The sequence below is a fragment of the Somniosus microcephalus genome, chromosome 5 (assembly GCF_052327205.1).
Source record: "Somniosus microcephalus isolate GS21.2 chromosome 5, FLI_Smic_1.0, whole genome shotgun sequence".
NCBI classification, from domain to species: domain Eukaryota; kingdom Metazoa; phylum Chordata; class Chondrichthyes; order Squaliformes; family Somniosidae; genus Somniosus; species Somniosus microcephalus.
The window spans coordinates 165,178,309-165,198,200 of record NC_140991.1 but is presented as its reverse complement, the minus strand read 5'-3'; the positions used below and the strand labels follow the sequence as shown (position 1 = coordinate 165,198,200).

Sequence of the window (19,892 nt, the reverse complement as noted above, 5' to 3'; positions counted from 1 at the left end):
GCTAGATTCTATCCTCGCCCAACATCCACACTTTCCATCATGATCTCAAGGCAGTGACCATGAGCCAAAACCTTCAATGACTCCCCCCTCCCTCCTGAACCATGGGCAGTGAGGCCAACTTTAGCACTTGATGTGCCTTCAATAACCACAAAACTAGAAGTTATAGACTTTAACAAGTTGGCTTTTAATCACTAAGATCAGAGCTAACATCTCAACACACCGACTGGCTCACAGGAATGAGTCATACAGATCCTGGGATCTTTAAGTAAGAGAAGTCAGGGGCGGAGCCAAGAGCCAAGACCTGGAACCTTCCAGGTTAGTCAGGAAAGAGGAAGTGAAACTATACACCGTGTGGGGGAGGGTAATATACATGAGTGCAAAACGAATACAGGTAAGACAAACAGATTTCATTACATTCACCCCTTCTTTAGATTTAGTCCATCGGGGTGATGTTTCTTAAAAGTTGGTATAAGTGAGTCTGTCAGGAGGTTTTGCGGTTCTCAGTGATCGGCGCAAAGCCGGTTGGGGTGCCTCTAGGGGAGTGGATTCTGGTTCCTCCGCTGTCCGGGCCTCCGCAGTGTCTTCCAGGTTATCTGCAGTGTCCTCCAGGTTAAAGTTGGGTATTGATTCCTCTGGGCGTCCTGTCTCTTTTTGGTGTAGGTCTTCCTCGGGTAGTCTCTCATCGTTCTCTCCGCTCCCCGAGGGAGCGAGGTCTTTTATGGAAACAGTGTCCTCTCGCCCATCAGAGTATTCGATATAGGCGTACTGAGGGTTTGCATGGAGGAGCTGTACCTTTTCCACAAGGGGGTCCGTTTTATGGCCTCTCACGTGCTTCCGCAATAGTACTGTCCCCGGAGACGTCAGCCACGCGGGTAGAGATATGCCCGAGGTGGATTTCCGGGGGGAAACGAACATCTTTTCGTGAGGGGTAGCGTTAGTGGCTGTACATAACAGAGACCTTATGGAGTGGAGCACGTCTGGGAGGACTTCCTGCCAGCGGGAGGTCGGAAGGCCTTTTGGCTTTAAGGCTAACGTGACAGCCTTCCAAACAGTAGCATTCTCCCTTTCCACTTGCCCGTTACCCCGGGGGTTGTAGCTAGTGGTTCTGCTAGTGGCTATCCCCTTTGAGAGCAAGAACTGGCGCAGTTCGTCACTCATAAATGACGTCCCCCTATCGCTGTGTATGTAGTTCGGCATGCCAAACATGCAGAATAGATTACAGAGACACTTGATGACCGTGGCACTGGTCATGTCTGGGCAGGGAATGGCAAAGGGGAAGCGGGAATATTCATCGATGATATTGAGGAAGTATACGTTACGGTCGGCAGAGGGAAGGGGTCCCTTGAAGTCCAGACTTAGGCGCTCGAATGGCCGTGTGGCTTTGATAAGGTGTGCACGGTCAGGCCTGTAGAAACGAGGCTTGCATTCCGCACAGATGCGGCAGGCTCTGGTCATTGCCCTGACCTCCTCGATGGAGTGGGGCAGATTGCGGGACTTTATAAAATGGTATAGTCGGGTGACCCCTGGGTGACAGAGGTCGTTGTGGAGACCCTGTAATTTGTCCGTATGAATGCTGGCACACATTCCCCGCGATAGGGCATCTGGGGGTTCATTAAGGGCTCCCGGCCTGTACATAATATCATAGTCGAACGTGGATAGTTCGATCCTCCACCTGAGTATTTTGTCATTCTTGATTTTCCCCCTTTGTTTGTTATTAAACATGAAAGCCACCGACCGCTGGTCGGTGAGCAGGGTGAAACGTTTGCCGGCTAGGTAGTGTCTCCAGTGCCGCACTGCCTCCACTATAGCCTGTGCCTCCTTCTCGACAGAAGAGTGCCTGATTTCAGGTCCCTTAAGGGTTCGGGAGAAGAAGGCCACAGGTCTCCCAGCCTGATTGAGGGTCGCAGCTAAGGCAAAGTCTGACGCATCGCTTTCGACTTGAAAGGGAATGCTTTCGTCCACTGCACACAGTGCAGCCCTTTCAATGTCCTGTTTGATACTGGTGAAAGCCTCCCGAGCTTCAGCTGATAGTGGGAAGGACGTCGATTTAATGAGGGGTCGGGCCTTATCAGAGTAATTGGGCACCCATTGGGCATAATACGAAAAAAATCCCAGGCACCTTTTTAAAGCTTTGGGATTGTGTGGCAGGGGCAGTTCCTTTAGGGGGCGTAATCGGTCAGGGTCCGGTCCAAATACCCCATCTTCCACCACACAGCCGAGGATACAGAGACGGGTTGTGTTGAAGACACATTTGTCTTCGTTGTAGGTTAGATTCAGCTTTAGGGCAGTTTTTAAAAATCTCGCAAGATTTAGATCGTGGTCTTGTTGGTTGTGCCCGCAGATAGTGACATTGTCCAGATAGGGGTAGGTAGCTTGTAGTTTATTCTCGTCAACCATGCGGTCCATCTCACGTTGGAAGACCGAGACCCCATTTGTTACCCCGAAGGGCACTCTGAGAAAATGGTAGAGGTGTCCGTTCGCCTCAAAGGCGGTGTATGGGCGGTCCTCCGTTCTAATGGGGAGCTGGTGATACGCGGATTTGAGGTCGATAGTCGAGAAGACTCGGTATTGCGCAATCTGGTTGACCATTTCTGATATGTGGGGTAAAGGGTAGGCGTCCAGCTGGGTATAAATATTAACAGTCTGGCTGTAGTCAATTACCATCCGTTTCTTTTCGCTATTTTTAACTATGACTACTTGGGCACGCCACGGACTGGGACTGCATTCAATAATGCCTTCCCGCAGGAGTCTGTCCACTTCCGCCTTGATAAAGTGTCTGTCTTCCAGACTGTACCGTCTACTTTTGGTCGCTATGGGCCTACAGTTCGGAGCGAGATTAGCGAATAAAGAGGGCGGGCTGATTTTTAAGGTTGATAGGCCACAGACTGTGAGTGGCGGCTGGGACCCGCCATATGCTAGCGTGACACTTTCGTGGTGGCACTGGAAGTCCAGGCCCAAGATTACATTAACACAGAGTTCTGGCATCACGAGGAGTTTAAAATCCTTGTAGTCCGTGCCTTTTACAGTCAGTGTTACCACACAGTAGCCCAAAATGTCCGAAGTGTGGGGCTTAGCAGCCATAGCAATTCTGCTCCGTGTAGGGGTTACCGTTAATGAGTGCCGCCGTACCAGGCTAGGGTGGATAAAACTCTCGGTACTCCCACAGTCAATTAAACATTTCGTTAAATTCCCGTTTACCTGTATGACCATCATAGATTTTGTCAGTGGGTGTGGCCTGGATTGATCCACCGTGATCGAAGCCACTGTTGGGCCATGGGCGGCCGTTGAGTCGGGAAAAGATGGCGGATCCCAAGATGGCGGCCTCCACGGCACGCACGAGGCGGTGACGGAGTTGGAAATCGGATTCCCCCTGCAGACTTTGCTAAAATGCCCCTTTTTCTTACATTTGAAGCATGTAGCGTCCTTCGCTGGGCATCGTTGTCTGGGGTGCTTGGCCTGGCCGCAGAAGTAGCATTTCGGGCCTCGAGACATTGCCGCTATAGTAGGACTCCTGGGTGAACTTCTGTGTGGGGACTACGGTGGTGTAGAGCTGGTCTGAGACCTGGATGGGGAAGATGGCTGATTCCAAGATGGCGGCCCGCTCGGCGCGCACGAGGCGGTGAGGGCCGCATGGCCGGAAGAATAAGAGTCAGAGTTTTTCTGGGCCACGTCCAGCGATCGCGCAGTGGCCACTGCCTTTTTTAAGTCCAGGACCTCCTTCTCCAGCAGTCTCTGCCGGATATAATTCGATTTGAGGCCCGTGATGAAGGAATCGCGGACCAATTCGTCAGAGTACACGTTGGCTGTCACGGCCTTACAGTTACAGTCCCGGACCAAGTCCTTTAGGCCCTGTAAGAAATCGTCCATTGATTCCTCAGCTCGCTGCCTGCGTGTAGCCAGCAGATGTCTGGCGTACACTTCGTTTACTGGCCTCTGGTATTGGGCCTTCAGGATAGTGATGGCCTCCGTGTAAGAGGTGACGTCCCGGATGAATGAATAAATCCGATGACTAACGCGAGTAGTCAGTAGACTCAGTTTATCTACCTCGCTAGCGGATGAGGCCCTCGCGAAGAGTTCGAAGCATTTGAGCCAGTGTCCAAATTGATTTGATGCTTCAGCAGAACGTGGATCCAAGTTCAGACGCTCTTTTTTTAGGAGTCGATCCATCCTAGTATTCTTTAGTGATTAAAATTGATGTGCCTTCAATAACCACAAAACTAGAAGTTATAGACTTTAACAAGTTGGCTTTTAATCACTAAGATCAGAGCTAACATCTCAACACACCGACTGGCTCACAGGAATGAGTCATACGGATCCTGGGATCTTTAAGTAAGAGAAGTCAGGGGCGGAGCCAAGAGCCAAGACCTGGAACCTTCCAGGTTAGTCAGGAAAGAGGAAGTGAAACTATACACCGTGTGGGGGAGGGTAATATACATGAGTGCAAAACGAATGCAGGTAAGACAAACAGATTTCATTACAGCACTCTTGTTGCAAACCTGGGATGAGGTCAACTAAATTAGCACAGACAAAGGGATTAAGTCTCAGACCTTCCTGACTTGTATGGCTCAGTACAACACTATGATGTCTGTTCATCTGCTAATTTGGGGAGTTACTGTCCTCTTTTGATACAAAAAAACCCAGCCATTCTGTAGTTAATGGCTAGAAAATCAAGGTAAGCACTGAAACTGACCTATAAAGAAGGCTTATAATATGTAAAAATTGCAATAGCTGAAAGAGGTGATGCATTAAATACAATGGCCCTGAATTTCTGTGAGACTTGTCCCGATCTCCATCTTTAAATTTGGTGGGAGATCTGTGAAATCCTGGGAGAAATAGTGTAAAACGGCCATTTATGCTATTTCTCAGAGGGTTCTGTTGAAGTTTTAGTGGACTGGGTTAGGGAGGGTAAAACTGGCCAGAATTCCCACACTAGTGTTCTATCTAGTGATCCTTGATAGAAATGGCTTTATTTGGAGGTCAGGTGCATTTTGAGCTGGACAGCACTAACATGAAGTGCCGATGATCACAGATAAGCCACTGGTACTGATAGTGGTGGATCTATTTGGAGGTAATGATTGAAATGATCACATAAAGAAAACTGCACAACATTCAGGTACGTTGCTTTAAGTGAAAACTGGTGGAGTATTTTACCAATTCACTCATTGGGGTCTTCTGTAGATACTTTCTCTGGTTCAGTCACATTGCCCTATATCTACTTGTATGACAGAGTAGCACGGGGATGTAGCAAAAGCATCCCTTTGTGATCTGGACCGGATAATCATGTATTTTGCATATGTAGGCTCGTGTGAAGCATAAAAATACAGGTCTAGAGCAGTTGGGCCGAATGGCCTGTTTCTGTGCTGTAGACTCTATGTAATTCTTTGAATTACCTGAGCCACGAGCAAATTTGGCTAGGACAAATAAAATTAGAGAGTTAAATGCGTGGCTCAAAGACTGGTGTGGGAGAAATGGGTTTTGCTTCCTGGGACACTGGCACCAGTACTGGGGCAGGAGGGAGCTGTTCCATTGGGACGGGCTTCACTTGGCCAGTGCTAGGACTAGAGTCCTGGCGGATCATATAACTAGGGCTGTAGAGAGGGCTTTAAACTAACTAGTGGGGGGGAGGTTCCTAGAGAGCAAATAATAAAAATGACAACAGAGAAGGTCATAGACTTAGGTAGCAGTGGGGAAATTAAAAAGCAGAGCGTGTCAGGAAGGGGCAGAAGGTATGGAGTAAAAGGTAAAGTTATAAAAAGGGCAGAAGCAGGAACTAAGTGTCACAAAACATCTTTGAAAGTTCTCTATCTGAATGCACATAGCATTCGTAACAAAATAGACGAGTTAATGGCACAAATAACTACATATGGGTATGATCTTGTGGCCATTACAGAAACATGGCTGCAGGGTGATAATGCCTGGGAATTAAACATACCAGGTTATTTAACGATCAGGAAGGACAGGCAGGAAGGAAGGGGAGGTGGGGTGGCTATGTTAATAAAGGAAGGGATCACTGTAATACAGAGAAATGATATTAGAGTCATAGAGCCATAGGCCTAGAAATTCATTGACGCCACTTTTGGGGCGCTAAAGTGGGGCGTCCGCTAAAGTTTGTGGCCGCCGCCAAATCTAGGCCACTTCTCCGATATTCATTAGCTTCGCCCTACTAGTTCGGGCGAGCGCTAAAACTGCTGCTGGACGCCTCTCTTTGGGCGCTAAGCCGGAGGTGGTGATCGATAGCGCCGAGGCCGGGCACAGCGCAGGTGCGGCCATCTCGTGATTGACAGCAGACACCCTGGCGCCAGCCAGCTCTTAAGGGGGAAGGGTTGACTGTGTCTGCTGCCACGCCCTGGATAGTGGAGCCCTCCAGCTAGGCCTGAACACTGCTGCTGGACCCCAATAGCGCCTGAAGACATGGAGAAGGCCCGTGAACGTGCGCAGCGCTTCTCAGAGCGTGATCTGAGTGTGCTGCTTGCTGCTGTGGAGAAGAGGCGCCATGTTTTGTACCCGGACAATGGCAAGAAGGCGACGGTCCGCGTCTACAGGAGAGCCTGGAGGCATGTCGCCAGCAAGCTGTCAGCCAACAGCGACGTCCCCAGGACCGGTGCCCAATGCCGCAAAAAGTTAAATGACCTCACACGCATTGTCAGGGTGAGTACCCTTTCCAATGACCTCCTCATCCTTGCATGTGCACCTCACATTATGGACAAAGGGACCTGAAAGCTCTAATGGCCAGCCCTCATCCAGCAGCTATGGCACAGGCATGAGCATCAATTGCACATTCTGCACTGAACACACTGGCCAAGCTATTCCACCATGGGAGGCAGTGCACACCAGATCATGGCGACACACTGGCCAGGCTATTCCACCATGGGAGGCAGTGCACACCAGATCATGGCGACACACTGGCCAGGCTATTCCACCATGGGAGGCAGTGCACACCAGATCATGGCGACACACTGGCCAGGCTATTCCACCATGGGAGGCAGTGCACACCAGATCATGGCGACACACTGGCCAGGCTATTCCACCATGGGAGGCAGTACACACAAGATCACGGCGACACACTGTACTTAGAGGCCGTCCTTTCTCTTGCAGGCCAAGCTGGCGAATAATCGCAAGAGCCGGACTGCGACCGGGGGAGGACGACCCCATATCCAGCCACTCACCGACCTGCAACATCGCGTGGAGCGCCTCATGGGTGGCCGGGTGATTGGGCCCGTTGGGCCCGTTGCATGTGGAGATGCCGACCCTGTTCTGGGCAGCAATGGTAAGGACATCACCTTTTGCACCTCGTCCCACTTGCGCATCAGATCTACATCCTTTGCCACTGTCCGACCAATGCGCTGAATGCCACCACTCATGCATCCCGCACTGACGCCCTCTCCTCACTCTAAAGCTACTCTTGTGCCTTCCTGCTTTCAGATGGTCAAGAGGAGGTCCCTCAACTTGCCAGTGACAGACCCTCCGAGGAGGAGCAGGAGGAGGAGCAAGAGGAAGGCGGCCCATCAGGGGAACCCTCAACCGTGGTCACCCAGGCCAATGTAGGGGACACGTCTTCCGTGGAGGGCAGCGTGGTGGAAGTGTCGAAGGGGAGGGGAGCTCCTGGGACCTGCGTGCTGCAGAAAGGCGGGAGGGGGGTGGAAGCTCGGCGGCCTTCTCCCCAGAGGGGGAGTACGGCCTCCAGTCAGGAGATGCTCTTCGCCGAGGAGATGGAACGCCTCGAAGACTTGTCCGCGGACTCGGAGCGCCGGCACACGGAGCTCATGGCGGCAGTGGCACGGTTGCCTGAGTCCATCGATTCCCTCTCTCGGAGTGTGGCCGAGTTCGGGCCCTTAGAGGCCACCAGTCGGGCGGAATACCGGGCAGATCTGTCAGCGACTGGCCAGGTGATTAGTGGTGCCGTCCAGTCACTGGCTGCTCTGCTGCGGTCAGTGAACAGGTCAACACGGGCACTCACTGCTGCCACACTCGCTGTGTCAGCCAGGCATCGCCAGGGCACCCGGCGCGCTGCAGCAGCACAGCGGTCTGTCCCTCGGCAGATTGGTGCGCATGCTGCAGTGCTGGCCCGGGCGAGTGCCAGTGTCTCAGGCGACCAGCGAGCGCCTGCCATCCGCCAGCTTGCCGCCATTCCTCCAGCCGCCACTGCCACTCCCCCAGTGGAGCTGCCAGGAGCTGCTGCAGCGACTGATGCTGGCCAGCCACAGCTGCAGCAATCAACAGCCGCCCGCTCGACGGCCAGACCTCGACTAGGCCGACCCCCAAGGGCATCTGCCGTCACGACATGTGCCCCTCAGGAGCCTGCCCCCAGCCTTGCAGCAGCCAATGGCCTTACTTTGAGGCGGAGCAGCAGGGCGGGCAGGGGCCACCCAAAGATGGCCAAGGCATCGCCCTAGCGGGCCAAATAGTCGAATGTGTGGCCATTTGTGTTTGTTTCTTGAGGCCGAGAATTGGATGTTTGTTTTTTGAAGGCCGATGATGTGATGTTTGTTTTTGACGAAGGCCGAGAATGACGGCCATTTTAGTTGCCCTATTTTGTTAATCCTCTCCAGGTTGTGGGAGCGAGTAATGTGTTTGAGTGTTTTTTGGGGGTTTCGTCTGTTTTTGGTTTTCATGTGGGAAGGGCCCAGAGTTTGTACAATAAAGCATTTTATTTATTCACATTGTGCATGTTTGATCTTTGAAGTGTTTGTTGCCTTAACCGACTGAGGGCTTGCGGAGCGGCTGCAATCATGTTCTATCATTGGCCCAAGCCGTTCCCTGACAGGGGGCCTAGAAGTGACGTTCAATAAGCCGCCGACGGGCGGCCCTTGGACCTTGTGCGTCCCTCCTGGGCTGGTACTCCTCCTCGTCGTCCTCATGCTCCTCCTGCTCCTCCTCCTGAGGTGGTGGTCCAACGTGAGGTGGCAGTGCCTGAGTCCTGCGGATAGCCAGGTTGTGCAGCATGCAGCAAACGACGACGAATTGGGAGACTCGATCCTGCGAATACTGGAGGGCTCCCCCGGAGCGATCGAGATAGCGGAACCGTTGCTTGAGCACGCCGATTGTTTGTTCTATGAGGTTCCTCGTCGCTTGATGGCTCTCGTCGTATGCCTCTTCAGCAGGGGTCGTGGGCGCGCGGAGCGGGGTCATGAGCCAGGTACACAAAGGATAGCCTTTGTCCCCGATAAGCCATCCTCTTGGGGGAGGCTGTGCCTGGAACATGTCAGCCACAGTTGTCTGTCGCAGGATAAAGGCATCGTGGCTGCTGCCTGGAAAGCGGGCATTGACAGCTAGGATGCGCTGCCTGTGGTCACACACCAGCTGTACATTGAGGGAATGGTAGCCCTTCCGGTTGCGGTACTCCTCGGCATGCTCAAGAGGTGCCCGCAAAGCCACATGCGTGCAGTCAATGGCGCCCTGCACCATGGGGAAGCCCGCTATTCTTGCAAACCCCACTGCACGCTGCTGCTGCTTGTCCAGGGTCATGGGGAAGGAGATGAATTGATGTCTCCTTCTGAAAAGGGCTTCGGCCACCTGGCGGATGCAGCAATGCACGGCGAACTGGGAGATGTTAGCGATGTCCCCAGTAGCGGATTGGAAGGAGCCGGAGGCATAGAAGTTGAGAGCCACCGTCACCTTCACTGCCACCGACAGAGACGTCCTGCGCATCAGCTGTGGCTGCAGATCTCTCTGAAGCAGCCGGCAGATGTCTGCAACCACCTCCCTTCGGAATCGCAGCCTCCTAACACACATCGTGGTAGACATGGTCAGATAGGAGGTCTGCTGGCGGTATACCCTGCGTGGGTAAGGCCTCAGTTGGCGACGCCTGTTGCCCCCTCTGCGTCTAGCCAGGGCTGCCACTCTCTCACGGCGTCTGTAAGCCCTTCTGGCATAAGGCTGAAATTCTGCGTTGCCACCCAATGCAGCCCCCATTATATGCTGGCAAACACTGAGCTCTGAATGAGGCAAAGATAATTGGTAAGCTCTGGCCTGAGCCAAAAATACCTGTCCAAGTGTTGGTCCAAACCAGTAAACTCTCCTCCTTGGTCTCTGTCCAAAAAACCGTTGCTCAAGAGTGAATGCTGCAAAATGGCTGGCCTTTATACTGCTGGGTAAGTGCCCTTTAATTTGCACTCCCCGCGGCCCGGCTGGCCTGTGTACCGTTCCACTTCACAGTCGCTCGGGCCGCCCGGCGCACAATGGGCCGGCGCGAGTGAAGTTCCGGTTTGGGGCGCACAAAGGGCGTTGCACTATTAAATGACGTCATGATCTGCGCGCGCAGCAGGGCGCGCGCTAAGACTTTGCGCCGGCGCTAAATGTGTCCTGAAGTTGGGGAGAGGCGCAGATCGCGCTGCGCCCGGGCGATAAGCGCATAGCGCTCGAGATCTACTCCCCCCTAAGGCGCTAACGGCTGGCGCGCCCAACTGAATTTCTAGGCCATAGAGTTATACAGCACGGATAGAGGCCCTTCGGCCCATCGTGTCCGTGCCGGCCATCAAGCCCTGTCTAATCTAATCCCATATTCCAGCATTTGGTCCGTAGCCTTGTATGTTATGGCATTTCAAGTGCTCATCCAAATGCTTCTTCAAAGTTGTGAGGGTTCCTGCCTCCACAACCCTTTCAGGCAGTGAGTTCCAGACTCCAACCACCCTCTGGGTGAAAAAGTTCTTTCTCAAATCCCCTCTAAACCTCCCGCCCTTTACCTTGAATCTATGCCCCCTAGTTATTGACCCTTCTACTAAGGGAAAAAGCTCCTCAGTATCCATCCTATCTATGCCCCTCATAATTTTGTACACCTCAATCATGTCCCCCCTCAGCCTCCTCTGCTCCAAGGAAAACAAACCCAATCTGCCCAGTCTTTCTTCATAGCTGAAGCGCTCCAGCCCTGGTAACATCCTGGTGAATCTCCTCTGCACCCTCTCCAAAGCGATCACATCCTTCCTGTAGTGGCGACCAGAACTGCACACAGTATTCCAGCTGTGGCCTAACCAGTATTTTATACAGCTCCATCATAACCTCCTTGCTCTTATATTCTATGCCTCGGCTAATGAAGGCAAGTATCCCATATGCCTTTTTTACCACCTTATCCACCTGTTCCGCCGCCTTCAGGGATCTGTGTACTTGCACACCCAGATCCCTCTGCACCTCCGTCTTGCCTAGGGTCTTACCATTCATTGTGTATTCCCTTGCCTTGTTAGTCCCCCTAAAGTGCATCACCTCGCACTTTTCCGGGTTAAATTCCATTTGCCACTGTTCCGCCCATCTGACCAACCCATCTATATCGTCCTGCAGACTGAGGCTACCCTCCTCGCTATTTACCACCCTACCAATTTTTGTATCATCCGCGAACTTACTGATCATACCTTTTACATTCATATCCAAGTCATTAATGTAGACCACAAACAGCAAGGGACCCAGCACCGATCCCTGTGGCACCCCACTGGCCACAGGCTTCCAGTCACAAAAACAACCTTCGACCATCACCCTCTGCCTTCTGCCACTAAGCCAGTTTTGTATCCAATGTGCCAAGGCACCCTGGATTCCATGGGCTCTTACCTTCTTGACCAGTCTCCTGTGCGGGACTTTATCGAAGGCCTTACTGAAATCCATGTATACCACATCCACTGCGTTACCCTCATCCACACACCTGGTCACCCCCTCAAAAAATTCAATCAAATTAGTCAGACATGATCTTCCCTTGACAAAGCCATGCTGACTATCCCTGATTAATCCTTTTCTCTCCAAGTGGAGACTAATTTTGTCCCTCAGAATTTTTTCCAATAATTTTCCGACCACTGATGTTAGGCTCACTGGCCTGTAGTTCCCCGGTTTTTCCCTACTTCCCTTCTTGAATAATGGTACTACATTAGCGGTTCTCCAGTCCTCTGGCACATCCCCTGTGGCCAGAGAGGTCCTGAATATATGTGTTAGAGCCCCCGCAATCTCTTCCTTTGCCTCACACAGCAGCCTGGGATACATTTCATCCGGGCCTGGGGATTTATCCATTTTTAGGCCTGCTAAAACCGCCAATACCTCCTCCCTCTCGATGTTAATATGGTCGAGCATATCACAGTCCCCCCGCTCTATTTCTATGTCTACATCGTCCTCCTCCATAGTGAAAACAGATGCAAAAAATTCATTGGGTCAAAAGATCAGGATAATGAAACAGTTTGGGTGGAGGTAAGGAATAATAAGGGGAAAAAAACACTAGTGGGCGTAGTCTATAGGCCTCCGAACAGTGGCAACTCTGTTGGACGGAGTATCAATCAGGAAATAGTTGAGGCTTGTAATAAGGGAACATCTATAATTATGGGGGATTTTAACTATCATATTAATTGGACAAATCAAATTGGGCAGGGCTGCCTTGAGGATGAGTTCATTGAGTGTATTAGGGATGGGTTTCTTGAGCAGTATGTAACTGAACCGACCAGGGGGCAAGCAACCTTAGATCTGGTCCTTTGTAACGAGACAGGATTAATTAAAAATGTCCTAGTAAAGGATCCCCTTGGAATGAGTGACCATAACATGGTTGAATTCCATATTCAATTAGAGGGTGAGAAGGTTGGATCTCAAACAAGCGTGCTAAGCTTGAATAAAGGAGACTATGAAGGTATGAGAGCGGAATTGCGTAGAGTGGATTGGGAAAATAGATTAAAGGGTAAGACGCTACATGATCAGTGGTGTACATTTAAGGAGTTATTCTACAACTTCCAAAAAATATATATTCTACTGAGAAGAAAAGGGTGTAAAAGAAAAGACAGCCATCCGTGGCTAAGTAAAGAAATTAAGGATAGTATTCGACTAAAAACAAGGGCATATAGGGTAGCCAAATCTAGTGGGAGGATAGAGGATTGGGAAAACTTTAAAAGACAGCAAAAAATAACAAAAAGATTGATTAAGAAAGGGAAGATAGATTATGAAAGTAAATTAGCAAAAAACATAAAAACAGATAGTAAGAGTTTTTATAGTTATATAAAAAGTAAAAGGGTGGCTAAAGTAAATGTTGGTCACTTTGAGGATGAGACCGGGAAATTAATGGTGGGAAATATGGAGATGGCAAAAACACTGAATGAATATTTTATATCAGTCTTTACAGTAGAAGACACTAAGAATATCCCAACACTGGACAAACAGGGGGCTAAAGGGGGAGAGGAGCTAAACACGATCAAAATCACTAAGGAAGTGGTACTCGGTAAAATAATGGGACTCAAGGCGGATAAATCACCTGGACCTGATGGCTTACATCCTAGGGTCTTGAGGGAAGTGGCGGTAGGGATTGTGGATGCATTGGTAATAATCTTCCAAAACTCCCTGGACTCGGCAAAGGTCCCGGCAGACTGGAAAACTGCTAATGTAACACCCTTATTTAAAAAGGGCAGTAGACAGAAGGCTGGAAACTATAGACCGGCTAGCCTAACATCTGTGGTAGGTAAAATTTGGAGTCCATTATTAAGGAGACAGTAACAGGACATTTGGATAATCATAATTTAATAGGACAAAGTCAGCATGGTTTTATGAAGGGGAAGTCATGTTTGACAAATTTGCTGGTGAGGAAGTAACATATAGGGTGGATAAAGGGGAACCAGTGGACGTAGTGTATTTAGACTTCCAAAAGGCATTTGACAAGGTGCCACACAAAAGATTATTGCTTAAGATAAAAAATCACGGGATTGGGGGTAATATTCTGGCATGGATGGAGGATTGGCTATCTAACAGAAGGCAGAGAGTTGGGATAAATGGTTCATTCTCAGACTGGCAAATCAGTAACTAGCGGTGTTCCGCAGGGGTCAGTGCTGGGTCCCCAACTCTTTACAATCTATATTAACGATTTGGAGGAGGGGACCGAGTGTAACATATCAAAGTTTACAGATGATACTAAGATGGGAGGGAAAGTAGTGAGTGAGGAGGACATAAAAAACCTGCAAGGGGACATGGACAGGCTAAGTAAGTGGGCAGAGATTTGGCAGATGGAATACAATACTAGAAAGTGTGAGGTTATGCACTTTGGCAGGAAAAATTGTAGAGCAAGTTATTATCTTAATGGCAAGAAACTGGAAAATACTGAAGTACAAAGGGATCTGGGGGTCCTGGTGCACAAAACTCAAAAGGTTAGTATGCAGGTGCAGCAAGTGATTAAGAAGGCCAATGGAATGTTGGCTTTCATTGCTAGGGGGATAGAATATAAAAATAGGGAGGTATTGCTTCAGTTGTACAAGGTATTGGTGAGACCGCACCTGGAATACTGCGTACAGTTTTGGTGTCCATACTTAAGAAAGGACATACTTGCTCTCGAGTCAGTACAAAGAAGGTTCACTCGGTTAATCCCGGGGATGAGGGGATGGACATATGAGGAGAGGTTGAGTAGATTGGGACTCTACTCATTGGAGTTCAGAAGAATGAGAGGCGATCTTATTGAAACATATAAGATTGTGAAGGGGTTGGATCGGGTGGATGCGGGGAGGATGTTCCCGATGATGGGTGAAACTAGAACTAGGGTGCATAGTCTTAGAATAAGGGGCTGCTATTTCACAACTGAGATGAGGAGGAACTACTTCACTCAGAGGGTGGTAGGTCCATGGAATATGCTGCCCCAAAAAGCTGTAGAAGCTACATCATTACATAAATTTAAAACAGAAATAGACAGTTTCCTGGAAGTAAAGGGAATTAAGGGTTACGGGGAGCGGGCAGGAATTTGGACATGAGTCTAGGCTCGGATCGGTCATGGCCCTGTGGGAAGCGGAGCGGGCCCAGGGGCCGTGTAGCCTGATCCTGCTCCTATTTCGTGTGTCTAATTCTGTTAGATTCAGGAGATGGTTCTGTGATAGTGGATTGGCGGTTAGGATCAGATCAGCCATGATCTTATTGAATGGCGGAGCAGGCTCGAGGGGCCGATTGGCCTACTCCTGCTCCTATTTCTTATGTTCTTATGTTCTTATAAAAGGTGACCACGGGAAGTGGTGTCACTGCTGTCTCTCACTATCAAGGCTCACACATAACTAATTGTCTGTTGAATGATATTCTGCGGGGTGCATGGTACGCTTGAAACTACTCCACAGGCCCTCAATTCTTCAGAAGGGAAGATGACCGCTGAGAATTAAAAAAAAGAGCAATGAAGCAGTACATATTGACTAACAGGGCTGGGGGAAAATGCAAGTTGTTCTATCGATCACGTTAGTATCTATATACTATAAATGATTCTGCATTAATTTTATACTACAAATTTTTCTGTATATAAATGTTTTCCATTGTTAGTGTTGTTGGAATGTGATTACTTCAGATGCTTTGGACTGATATCAGGGACTTGCAGGGTGAGTTATTGATGTTAGCTGTGTTATATGGACGTGCCAAATAGAAGGAGAAAATTGGAGGGCAAGTCACATGTTCTTCTGCAGCTAAAATTTGCACAGTCAGAATCTTGGAAGTAGATCACCTAGCTGGTTTCTTGGCTGTGGATGTTGCTTGGCGCAAGGAAAGCAGAGAAATGGGAAGGGAAGAAAAAAATATCAAAAAAACAATTTGGACATTCTTGGCTGGGAATGTGGTATATGCGGTGCTACAATTACCCACAATGAGGAGAAGATTTTATCTCTGCACTTTGTGTAACAAAACCCATTCTTTTTAAATGGGTTTATGATTTTGTTACACACAGTGCCCAGAGAAAATCTGTTCCAGTATCCCAAGGCCGTGAATGAAAAGTAAGTCAGCAAAGGTTCCTGCTCTTACCAGGGATGGGGGATTTAAGGTATGTAGAGAGAGTAGCAAAGCTGGGATTGTTCTCCTTCGAGCACAAAAGATTAAAGTCAACCAACTCCATTAAAACAGATTATCTGCTCATTATCACATTGCTGTTGGTGGGTCATTGGCTGCTACGCTTCCTACATTACAACAGTGACTACACTTCAGAAGTACTTCATTAGCAGTGAAGCGCTTTGGGAAGTATTGAGATCGTCAAAGGTGCTATATAAATGGAAGTCTTTTCTTTTAAGGGAAGATTTAATAAGAGATGTTCAAAATTGAGAGGTTTTGATAGAGTAAGTAAGGAGAAACTGTATCTACTGGCAAGAGTGTTGGTAAGCTGAGAACACAGATTTAAGATAATTGGCAAAGAATCAGGGAGAAATGAGGAGATTTTTTTGAGTTGTTTTGCCATGAAATACACTGCCTGAAAGGGTGGTGGAAGCAGATGCATTAGTACCTTGTACCTTTCCAAAGGGAATGGGATATATAGTTGAAAAGGAAAAAATTGCAGGGCTATGGTGAAAGATCAAGGCGGTGGGACTAATTGGATAGCCCTTTTAAGGAGCTGGCACAGGCACGATGGGCTGAACGGCCTCCTGTGCTGCTATGATTCTTGGTTGCTAACCAGTGACCTTTTCTGAAAATCCATGTGTGGATATTAAGCTAGCAGGAGTTTGGGTTTGGCTGTCCCTGTCCTCTGCCCTTGGTGGGCTAATACTGCATTTAGAAAATAGTCTAGCTTGAGACACTTACTTCAGCAGAGAAAGGGTCATGAAAAATTTGAAGGAAGTACAACAAATGAAGTAGGTTAGAGAGATATATGTGGAGAGACTGGAGAAGCTGAGGTTGTTCTCCTTATCAAATAAGTAGGTGAACAGATACCTAAACTATCCTAACTGAACCCCAGCTCTTATTTTGCTTCACAAATTCACACATATTAGCGTTTATCAAGCACCGCTCTCCAGCTGTCAAACAACAAAAACACAGATTGCCACAATGAAAAGAGTACACAGATAGGCTCTACCAAAAAGACTTCTCCAGATTGATCAAACACTCCATTCATGATTTTGAACACCTCTACCAAATCTCCTCGTAACCTTCACTGTGCCTCCAGCACAGGCACATTGGGCCGAATGTGCTGTATCATTCTATGATTCTATGATTTGGAACAAATCATATTTTAAAAATTATATTCTTTGAATAAACTAAAAAGGGATTAATCTTGTTACATTGCTCATTTAGGTACACAATTGCTACTGTAGTCTTAAAATTATAGTTTGAATGCTACAAATGTTCTGTCTATTGCTAGTTTGTTGTGCCACGGAGTGTTTGATCAATCTGGAGAAGACTTTTTGGTCATTTGAAAATCCATTCATACACCATCCACTGCATTCCCTTAATTTATGCATGCTGTGATTTCCTCAAAAAATTGCAATTAATTTGATTAAGCATGACCTGCCTTAACAAATCATTACTGACTGACCTTGATTAGGTCAAGCCTTTCTAGGTGTTCATTAATTTCATCCCATTTCAACCTTTACAGGTTTATCCACAACCGAGGTAAAAATTACTGGTCTTTTCATTTCATTTCTTAACCTTTTCCCCTTTCTTCAATAAGGGCTAACACTTGTCATCCTCCAGGCCTTTGGTACAATTTCCATTTCCAAAGAATTTCAGAAAATATTGGCCTGGATTTTGATGTACTAATAATGGTAAGGCTGTCAGTGCTCGCCGTTATTACAGGGTAAAACTGACAGCAACTTTTGCCGTCTGCACATGCGCAGTTAAACGCAGAAATCCAGAAGTTGCTGTCAGTGATACCCTCCTCCACAGGCTGCGCTGTTGCAGTCTTTTCTGATGGAATCTGCACAGACATCACTGTAATGACGTGAACTTAGGCTAATTACCCATATCCCCGTTCCAAAGACAGACGAAAATGTTAGGGCTTGTACAATAAGAAGTAACTGAGTTTTTAACGGTGTAATACGTGATAATTACTGCTGAACAACCTTTCTATCCCTGTCTGTATTGAAATGTAATAAAAGTGTGGAGTCTCATTCCCTCAAAAGAAAATTAATGTTGCAGATTTTTAAAAAAATTATTATTTTCTTAATAGTTTTTCTGTTTTTCTCTTATGTCTCTCTCGTAATCCCATGCATATGTCCCAATCTTTATTTTGCTTCCTGTACAATGATTTAAATGTAATTTATATTTCCTGTTTTTTACTTCCTGCTTTGCACTCTGCGTGGCTCAGTGAGGATTCCTCAATCTGATTGGTTGAGGAACCTCCCTGTTCCTTGGCCTGCTCATAGATGCCACAGGTCTCCTGTAGAGGGCACTGCACTGGATCAGACAGCAGATGACTGGAAGTCTCCGCTGACAAGCCCGTGAGAAATCTCTGGGCAACTGTACACGAGGTGAATGCCGAAAGCCGATCCTTCGCCGCTTACAGCAAAATCTGGACCTTTGCTCATTTACTCCCCTAGTCCTTCAAAACTTGGCCAGCGGTGGTTCTACCGAGCTACTCGGTGATGGACATTGAAATTCTTCATTTAGAGTACATTCTGTACCCTTGCATTTGTTACAGCTTCCTCCAAGTGATGTTTAATATGGAGGAGCGCTGATTCGTCCGTTGAGAGGCGGGTGGTGATTAGCAAGAGGGTTCCTTGACCTTGTTTGACCTGAATTTCAGTGTCCAGAGCAATGTTCCGTGTAATTTTTTTTTGGCGCTGCGCGGGCCACTCAAATAACTGCACACATTCAAAAGCCGGCAAGCCAGCTGCGCGGGATCCCTGGAGTGCCCACGCAGCTTACAGAGAACATTGGTCCAGAGTCAATGTTGAAGACTCCAAGTGCCACTCACACCTGACCTCTGATGGGACATGACCAGGGATGTTGATGGAGGAGTCTGGTGCGTTAGCTGATGGATATGAATCTGTGAGTATGACAATGTCAGGCTATTGCTTGTCTACTCTGTGGGACAGCTCTCCCATCTTGGGCGTTAGCCACCGAATGTCCATGAGGAGAACTTTGCAGGGTTGACTGTGCTCAGATTGCCTTAGTCATATCCTGGTACCATGCCTGGGAAGTTGTTCATCAGTCCATCCGATCGTCTTTTGTCATTGAACATGTTTACAACGGGGTGACTTTATTTGCCACATCAGATGGTATTAACTATCAACCGTGTAGTGTAGGACTGGAGTCACACTTAGACCTGACCAGGTAGTGGTGGCAGGCTCCCTTCCCTGATGAACATTGGTAAACCAGTCGGGTTTTATGCTTTTTCTAGTGCTAGGCCATAAATTACTAAATTATTGACTTCAGTTTCACAAATTACTGTGGTGGGATTTGAACTCTCAATCCCTGGGGTTTCTAGTCCAGTGCCATAACCACTGGGCTACTATACATGTTGAGTGCACCAGATGACTCCTCAATTGATTTGAGAAACTCACAGGCACTTTAGTTCGGTGCATAACTTTATTGCTCCAAAGTCCACCTGAATGTAGCTAAGCATTACATTCATAGATAGATCTTAATGCTCTGACACTTATTCTATTATAAGCCAGAAGTAAGTACATACTCACGATTCAACACTCCTTATCACAGCATTTTTGGGTGTTTGACATGTTCTGGCCATCTAGCATTGCAATGGCAGCAGAGGGAGCTGCTTAAATTTTCAACGACCTCAAAAGCCTATGCGATCACCCACAGGGCAATTGATTGCATATGCTAGGATACTTTTTAAAAATAAATATAAAACTCTTTGCACCCAGCCTCAAGGCCTCTGGGTGCAAAATATAATACTGCAGAAGGTGACCCAGGTCTGTGGCAGCCATTCTCCAACAGCTCTCTGGTGGACAACTTAGGGGGGGCTGGTGAGGACGACTAAAATCTGAAAAGTGCCCTGACCCTGGTTAATCGGCTGAGTTCAGAGATGCACCATTGTGGTAGATGGATCCAATGACACAACCAACATTTAGGGAGTGTGAGGGCTGCATGGTCGAATAGTTAAGTGAATGTGACCATAGAGAGAGGGAATGGGTAAGGGTGCAGGGATGTAAGGGTCAAGTGGGATGTGGAGGAAGAGGTTGGCAAAGCAGAGTGCTGGTGATGAGAGGCGATGGGGATCAGATTGAGGGTGATGGGAATGTTATACTCACTTTTCCTGTGCGGAG

The 19,892-nt window shown here is 48.3% G+C and overlaps 1 protein-coding gene across 1 annotated transcript in view; it reads left to right on the top strand.

The window, feature by feature from the left end:
- Window positions 1-19,892, top strand: part of LOC147117422 (D-ribitol-5-phosphate cytidylyltransferase-like) — a 100,896-nt gene that overhangs the window by 34,381 nt on the left and 46,623 nt on the right. The window lies entirely within an intron of this gene.